The sequence below is a fragment of the Micropterus salmoides genome, unplaced genomic scaffold (genome assembly GCF_014851395.1).
Source record: "Micropterus salmoides isolate LMB-PRFRI ecotype aquatic unplaced genomic scaffold, ASM1485139v1 Ms_hic_scaffold_20, whole genome shotgun sequence".
Classification (NCBI taxonomy): Eukaryota; Metazoa; Chordata; class Actinopteri; order Centrarchiformes; family Centrarchidae; genus Micropterus; species Micropterus salmoides.
This window is the reverse complement of record NW_024041151.1, coordinates 2,378,116-2,386,752: the sequence shown is the minus strand read 5'-3', so window position 1 is coordinate 2,386,752 and position 8,637 is coordinate 2,378,116.

The window sequence follows — 8,637 nt, the reverse complement described above, 5'->3', positions numbered from 1 at the left end:
GCCCTCTTCATTGTCTCAATTCTATATTGTTTTTGTTTCTGTTTATAGTGTGTACTGTATGTATTGGTGTTGTCTACACTGTAGCCTGTGTTGGATTTATTGTTTTATCTTATTTTATAATTGTGTTATTGTATGAGTAAGCACATCGTGCGCAATATGCAATCCTTCAAATTCCTCGTATGTGTACACATACCTGGCTATAAAGCTGATTCTGATTCCAATGAACTGTAGCTCCACAGTGCCGGCAGCACTCATGCAGCCCCAGACCAGGACTCTCCCACCACCATGCTGGACTGTAGGCAGGACACACTTGTCTTTGTGCTTCTCACCTGGTTGCCACCACACACGCTTAAACCAAATAAGTTTATCTTGGTCTCATCAGACCACAGGACATGGTTCCAGTAATCCATGTCCTCAGTCTGCTGGTCTTCAGCAAACTGTTTGCGGGCTTTCTTGTGCATCATCTTTAGGAGAGGCTTCCTTCTGGGACGACAGCCATGCAGACCGGTTTGATGCAGTGTGCGGCGTCTGGTCTGAGCCCTGACAGGCTGACCCCCCCCACCCCTTCAACCTCTGCAGCAATGCTGGCAGTTGTGTATTTCCCAAAGACAACATCTGGATATGACGCTGAGCACGTACATTCAACTTCTTTGGTCAACCATAGCGAGGTCTGTTCTGAGTGGATCCTGTCCTGTACAACCGCTGTTTGGTCTTGGCCACCGTGCTGCAGCTCAGTTTCAGGGTCTTGGCGGTCTTCTTATAGCCTCGGCCATCTTTATGTAGAGCAACCATCAGAGATCCTCAGAGGGTTCTTTGCCATGAGGTGCCATGTTACATCATCCTACATAATGTGTGTGCCGACCAAAACCCTGCACACATACAACAACCAAAAACCCTGGTTCACAGCGAAACTCAGGCAGCTTCGTCAGACCAAAGCGGAGGCCTTCAGAATCCTGTACAACCGGGCCAGGAACAAACTGACTAAAGAGGTCAAAGCTGCAAAAAGGAGTTACGTCAAAAAGCTAAATAACAGCTTTTCAGCCAACGACCCCCCCATCAGTGTGGAGAGGCCTGCGGACACTCACTAACTACAGGAGACCGTCCCCCAACACTGCTGGTACTCAGACGAGACTGGCCAGCTGAATGGCTTTTACTGTAGGTTTGAAAAGCCCACAGTCACACCTCTCACACCTCTTCCCCACTTCAACACCATCTTCAAACAACCACCTTCCCCCTCTGACACGCTGCCACCCTCCTTCTCTGACCCCTCATCTGCACTCATGAGCCACCTCTTCCAGAGGCAGAAGATCAGGAAGGCTCCTGGACCTGAGGGTGTCTCACCATCCTGCCTGAAAATCTGTGCAGACCAGCTGGCCCCCATCTCAGATCTTCAACAGATCACTGGAGCTGTGTGAAGTTCCCTCCTGCTTCAAACGCTCCACAGTCATCCCGGTCCCCAAAAAACCCTCCATCTCTGGACTAAATAACTATCTGACATCTGTAGTCATGAAGTCCTTTGAAAGACTGGTGCTGGCCCACCTGAAGGACATTACAGGCCCCCTGCTGGACCCCCTGCAGTTTGCCTACAGGGCTAACAGGTCAGTGGATGATGCAGTCAACTTGGGTCTGCATCACATCCTGCAACCTCGACTCTCCAGGGACACATGCAGGGATCCTGTTCGTGGACTTCAGCTCGGCGTTCACCATCATCCCAGACTTATACATTTCCAGAGTCAGGAGACGGACAGGAAACATCACTGCAGATCCATCTCACGCTGGTGTTCATATCGTTATATCATCATATTGCATATACTGTACACCAAATCCACCTACCCCAAGTAAATAACATCTGCACATAATACTTATTTATTCCAGCATCCTTTGCAGTTTGCTCTATCGCACTGTGTACACGTGTATCACATCCACCTCCACTGTACATAATAATCATAACAATAATTAATAATGATAATAATTTACTCCTGCACCATTTGCACTATTTGTCAATCTATCTATATTGTTCTGTTCTTGTTTATAGTGTGTATATTTGTGTTCTATCTTCTGTAGCCTGTGTGATTTTATTGTAGTTTTATTCTATAAGAAAGCACATCGTGAGCATTGTACAATCCACAGTCAAATTCCTTGTATGTGTACACATACCTGGCAAATAGAGCTGATTCTGATTCTAATTCTGATTATGTTTTGTGAGGTGACCTTGAATGTTCAGAAAGGTGTCTATAAATAAAATATAATTATTTTTATTATTAAAACACATGGGTGGGTGGAGGATGGGTCCATGGAACACAGACACCAAAAAAACTAAAACAGTCCAATAACAACAACAATAAAGAAAACTCAGGGAAGCAAAGTCCAAGTCGAAGTCTCTGGCGGACGGCGGCCAGGAAACAGGTAGGTGGCTAGCCACTGGAGCGGAAACTGACAGGGAGGTCTACTGCAAACACTCACTGCGGTTGGAGGTATTTACCTCAAACTGAAGCTGTAAGTCCATCTTGAGGCCCGTGATGGTGGCCAGCTGATCAGCAAAAACGGGAATGTGCAACAGTCTGGGCTTTGACACCATAGTCTTTTCCATCAGAGAAAGCGCACATAGTCTACGCTTATCCTCCCCTGTGTTCTGAAAGAGTTCATGCAGCCCGTCCAATGTTGCACTCACTTCCCCTGATGAATAAACAAATGACCAAAGTAACACATACACACACTACCGAGAAGAGTAAACACAAGGGCAGGGAATGAACACAGAAAACAAATACAAAACCCACGACACAGCCATTACAAACATGACAACAATCAGACAAGACAGTACGACCTATGGTTTGTCTGAAACAGCATAGCCTGTTTCTCTGTTTATACTCTTCAGACCTTTTCCTCTTTGGCTGTTTCTCAGCCATCTCTCCTTTTTCACAGAGCCTCGACTCTAGCACGCTTGAATGTTGGTGTATCCAACTATCTCTCGCCACGACTCCTGTGCGTGAGCACGAAGGCCACCTGTTGCTGATTGGCTGGAGCAATGTTGTGGGAAATGCACCAAGCTACTTTCCTGGTGTTCCATTTACAGACCCAGGGCTGTGAGGAAAACCTGAAAACACCCAAAATGAAGAGTTAGCGAACTATGAGGAAACCTTCATTGGCTTTAACAGAAAGTGTTTTGGATTAGAATCACTTCCTATCCCTTCAAGAGAGAGAGTTCAGAGATGCAGTAGCTTTGGGGAAGTTCACTGTAATTCCTGCTTTCTGTCTCTGAGCCTGTTTTTGTGAAATCATGTGTCCATGGGGCGTCCATCATCTGTATGGCTGCAGAGATGGTGGAGCCTGTCATGGTTTCACAGAAACAGTGAAATCATGCAGAGACATCTGCAGAGAGGGAGGAAACTATGTGCTCTCTGCCCTTCTGTCTCCTCAGCAGTCTGAAATGTGCGGAGAGTTCACTGCAGTCAGTTCCCTTCAGGTCAGAATGCTTTATTGGCGTGAATTTTCATTTAAACAATGGTACCGAAGCAGTTTCAAAATCAAAAGTTTGTATTTGAACATGATATAAGATTAATGAATTATCTGCCCTGAACTCTTTGTGTAAACAAAGACTGCTGTCTCCTCAAAACTCAAAGCATTACCTTATTTAATTCAATAATTTTTAAGTTATTTAACTAGGTCTCTCCACTCCATTTGAGTAGTTATGTTACCATGTTGGTGTTATTTGTTGTTGAAAAGAATCTAAATAAGTTCCCAAACCTCCGACACTTCCTTTAGAAATAATGATAAAGAAATGTCATCCTTACTCAGGTAATTTCCCAGCTCAAATTTAATGTTAAATAACTAAATACCCCAGCTCCTGAGCAAAGATTGTTTTTGAATTAATCAAAGCTATCCTCATGTAACCCGAGCTCCCCCAAGTGGACAAAATAAGTATTGCATGCCATCATTCTGAAATGCTAATCTACTGACATTTGTTTTCCTTTTTATCAAATGCTTAAAACTAAGAACGGTATACCCGTTTGACAATTAAGGTTTGATTGTAGGAAGATATCTGATTACAATACGCGCAAATAGCTTTTTGAATAGACATATTAAAAGTTTAAAGAAAAGACCGGAAACAAGCCCTCAGGGGAACAAAGGACTTCCCTCTGGGAACAGCGCCCAACCCACAAAAGCAACGACACACGCTGTCTTGTGCTCTCTTGTCTTGTTCTCTCCAACTGCACTTCAGCACGTGGCCAGCGTGCCCCGTCTCCCGGCAACGCCCTAAGAAGTTTTAACCAAAGAAAATAAAACGCAAGTAAAGTTGCTGGAGACTTCACTGCGCCGGGTCAAAGTTATCAGTCCGTTAAGTTACACTAGTTTAATTCAAGAACGACCAGGTTCTTTTTAAGCTTTATTCGTCGAGCTAACTTACACTGATCCCCCGACGCACGGACCAACCGCGTGGGCCCGCCAGCAGTAACAAAGGACGACCAAACTTCTAACCCGAGCCAGGGTTGAAAAGGCCCCACTGCAAGTTTCTTCAATAAGCCGACAAAAGACCGCATTTTTATATTCACCTTAGTTAGTTAATAAATTTCACTGTAATCAAAGGAATGGAAGTCCCTGCCACGAGAATTTTCCCCTTCGATATGAGACTGACTGATTTAAGATAACTAAGCGATTATTAACTAACTGATCACTAGTGAATAATTGTATAATTATTAAAACACTACCCAGAGGTCTGGAGACTCTGGGTGAATTGAATCTCCGGTGGTGCCCTGCGAAAAACGAGAACTTTATGAATTAATCTCTGAATATCAAAATTCATAATTTGTATTAATTCTCATAAGTTTATTAAACATAACAACAAATAAGATACAATGTAAACTACAAATAAACGTGAACCAGATGTAAGCTGCTAACATTATTTGCAACAGCTGGCTGAGTCACTCGCTGTCCCTCAGGGTGGGACACATACTTAGCAGCATGGCTTAATTTATTGTTATCTTGAAGTTCTTAAAAATCTGGTATTTATAGATGGAATTTCTCAAAATATTGCTCTCTTATGCTTCTATATAATTTGAGGAGAAAACATGTCTCTGTCTCCACCTCACCTGTCGTACAGAGCTCACGTACTCTATATTCTCTTGATATTCAGGACTTTTTATGTCTCCATTTTTTTTGCAGGGTCTCTGAGTCTGTATTTGGTAAGAAGCTGCCTCTGCTTGATATCTCTGAAACTAGAGAGACATTCAGCCATTTCATCATCTCTGTTTAGGGCCAGATAACAATCTAGTTTGTGTTGGTTTTTGTCTCTTCCTCCCAATGTTCCAAATAAGTATTTTTGCTTTGAGTGATAATTTGGTTTAATCTAATTGGTGTTTGTAAAGCAGTGCTGGTTTCATAAAGGTGTGTGTGACATGTTGCAGGGCTAGTCTCAGGACTAGCTGGCAAGGGACTCTTTTCAGGGTTCAGTTCTTGGGTTTAAAGAGCCTTGAATTGGAGGGAGTCTTGGGGACTTGGGGTTCTGAGGTGCATCTGAAACTTTAGTGCTTTTATGAGTCCATTGGTCTAATTGCACTGCTCATTGGTTTATGTAGATGTCAGTCAGTCAACAGTCTGGCCTGCCAGTGTTCCTGACACACACTCCAGCACCTGTTTTACTGTCAACATGTGAAAAGGTTTCTCCATAATGGCTTTGTTCAACAGTGACAGATCCAGGATGGGCCTCACGCCCCCGTTTTCTTCCTGACCAAGATATAAAACCCCCTCACCACTTTTCTTCTTCTTTGTACGTATTCAACATAGTAATGAAACGCCGTCTGTAGAGCAGTTTCTCCATTGGGGCTACTGTAGAAAGACAGCGGAGCAACATGGCGACTTCCATGTAAGAGGACCTGCGGTGTATGTAGACAGAAATGGCTCATTCTAAGGTAATAAAAACATAAAGGTTCATGATGTAAGGTCTATGGTCGTGGTTTGGTTAAGACCTTTCTTGTTGTATTTGGTGTAGTTTGAAGTTATATCAAACAGAAGTATTAGGGTATCTTGGCTCAATTGTTGGGTGCCTTTGCGATCAGATTCGGTTCAAATAACAGAATCGTGATCCCATAGGCCTCCAGTAATTAAGTAAAACTAAACAAGTAAACTAAGCCATCTTCAAGGCTTTGTCTGATGGAGGTCCACAGTCGCAGACTTTGAAAACCCTGTTCTAGGTCAAATCATACATGACATTAATCTCACTTATCAGAGCTACGCGGGCAACACAGATTTACGGCAACAAGGACAAAGAGTAGACAGGGTTGGGGAGTAACGGATTACATGTAACAGCGTAACATAATGAGGATACAAAAATAAAGTAACTGTAATCAGATTACAGGTATATTTTGTAAAAATGGGGATTACTATAAGAAAAAAGCTTCCATTAAACAGAAAGTGGAGGGCTATTTGCTATTTACTGCCCTGGAAATTATATTCCTGGTGAGGGGTTGAGCAAAAAATGTAGTTACAACCAACGGTTGTCTTTGAAGAATAAATTAACAAAAGAGAATAAACAGAGAAGTACTAAATCACATATACAGCTGGTCCAGAGACCTGCTGCCTAGGGCGGCTTCAGGCGTCTGGCCCCGAGCAAAGGGACGCATGATCATTTACACAGTCTAGGTTTCTATGTTTTGGGGAACAGAGATCCTCTCTCGGCCTTGACTCTGTGCAGACTGATTCCAGCTCCCCGTGAGTGAACACAGCAGCAGGACCCGAGCACAGCCTCCGAGACTGACAGGGTCCAGTCTGACCACTGGGAATACATTACCAAGCAGGTTTTCTTGCCGGTTGGCTCTTGTCACCCCGGGGTCTAGTCTGCTAATGAGACTGTGTTCGGTCCTGTCGTGTTCACTGGGAGGCTGCTGAGCGCAGTTTCGCTGCTTGCCGGCCTGGAAAACCTCCTGTGCTTGAGTAAAGGTGTAAACCAAACACACACTCCGGTGCTCCGAGTTCCCAGTACGGGCAGATTAAGCTAATTTGACCAGTAGCTGCAGGCTAACTGAGCTAATTAGATAATGGCAGCTAGTTAGCAGCAATTAGCTGACTTGCTACAGCAACAAGAAAAGCTTCACAAGTAAATCTGTCCATTAGGGAACTTGTAAATCACAGAGTTGAGATCACAGCGGCGAGGAACATTAGAAAGATAAGCAGATAATATTTTCCATCAAATATGATCCAGTTTCAGTAAAATCAGTGAATAAACTTGAGCTTTATTCAGTAATCTGTGGTGCCCGGTCCCAGAAACACTATTTTTCAGCAACATGGAAAAAATTAAGCAAGGTTTTCGTTGGATTGGATAAATTAACACAGGCTCCCCACTGCAGGATGATTCATCAACATTTTAAAATCATTTTCCAGGAAATGACATTAGAATATCCTCAAGAATGGAAACCTCCCAACACTGCGAGTCTGATTTCAGACCTATAGAGATGAACATCAGAAATCTTGGTGTTTTAATAGACTCAGGTCTGAGCTTCAGCAGTCACATCAAGGCTATAACTGAATCAGCATTTTGTTCTCTCAAACAAAGACAAGTTTTAGAGAAACTCATTCAAGTCTTCGTTTCCAGCAGGGTGAACTATTGTAACAGGCCGAGATACATTTCTGATCTCTGTGAAGAATATAACTTCCTTCTGATCTCAAATCTAACTTTAAAACTGCTGTCTCACTTTTATTCCCTTTGTTGCATTTGAGTCTTATTGCATTGTGACTGCATCTCTGATCTATTACTCTAACGCAAATCTGTCTATTTCAGTCCTCATCACTTTAGATGGAGTTATATGTTCTAATGTAAATCACATCTTAATCATTTATTCATAAAACAGCAGAAGAACAGTCTGTAATGGACTCACTGCAGTCTCTGAGACTGTTTCATCATAATCTCTATGGATATTTTCTGCAGAGATGGTGGAAATCTGTGGTCACATGATTTCACACAAACAGTGAAATCATGCAGAGACATTCACAGAGAGGAAATGTGATCTCTGCCCTTCTGCCTCCTCAGCGATCTGGAATGTGCTCAAGAGTTCAGTTCAGTTCAGATCAGTTCGCTTTATTGGCATGAATGTTTCATTTATACAAAAATATATTCCCTTGGTAATCAGGACTTTTTATGTCTCCCTTTTTTAATTGCAGGGTCTCTGAGTCTGTATTTGGTAAGAAGCTGCCTCTGCTTGATATCTCTGAAACTAGAGAGACATTCAGCCATTTCATCATCTCTGTTTAGGGCCAGATAAAAATCTAGTTTGTGTTGCTTTTTGTCTCTTCCTCCCAATGTTCCAAATAGTTATTTTTGATTTGAGTGAAAAAAAATTCAATTAAATAAAGGGGAGGCAGAAATTGTTGTATTTGGCAGCAAGATTGAAAAAAAAAAAGGATTAAAGTTATTGCTCAGCTTGATTTCAGACCTATAGAGACAAACATTAGAAATTAGAAAGAGTAAAAACATTCTTGGCTCAAAGCTGAGCTTAAAAGTTATTAAGCATCTCAGTCCTAATTTGAGTGAAGTGTAGGACTAAATCTTAAGTGTCAGTCTGAGCTGATTCACAACACTTTGCTGTGCCCCAGACAGGATTTTGGATGGCGATGTGGCCAAGAACCAATCACTGAATAGGTTTCTTA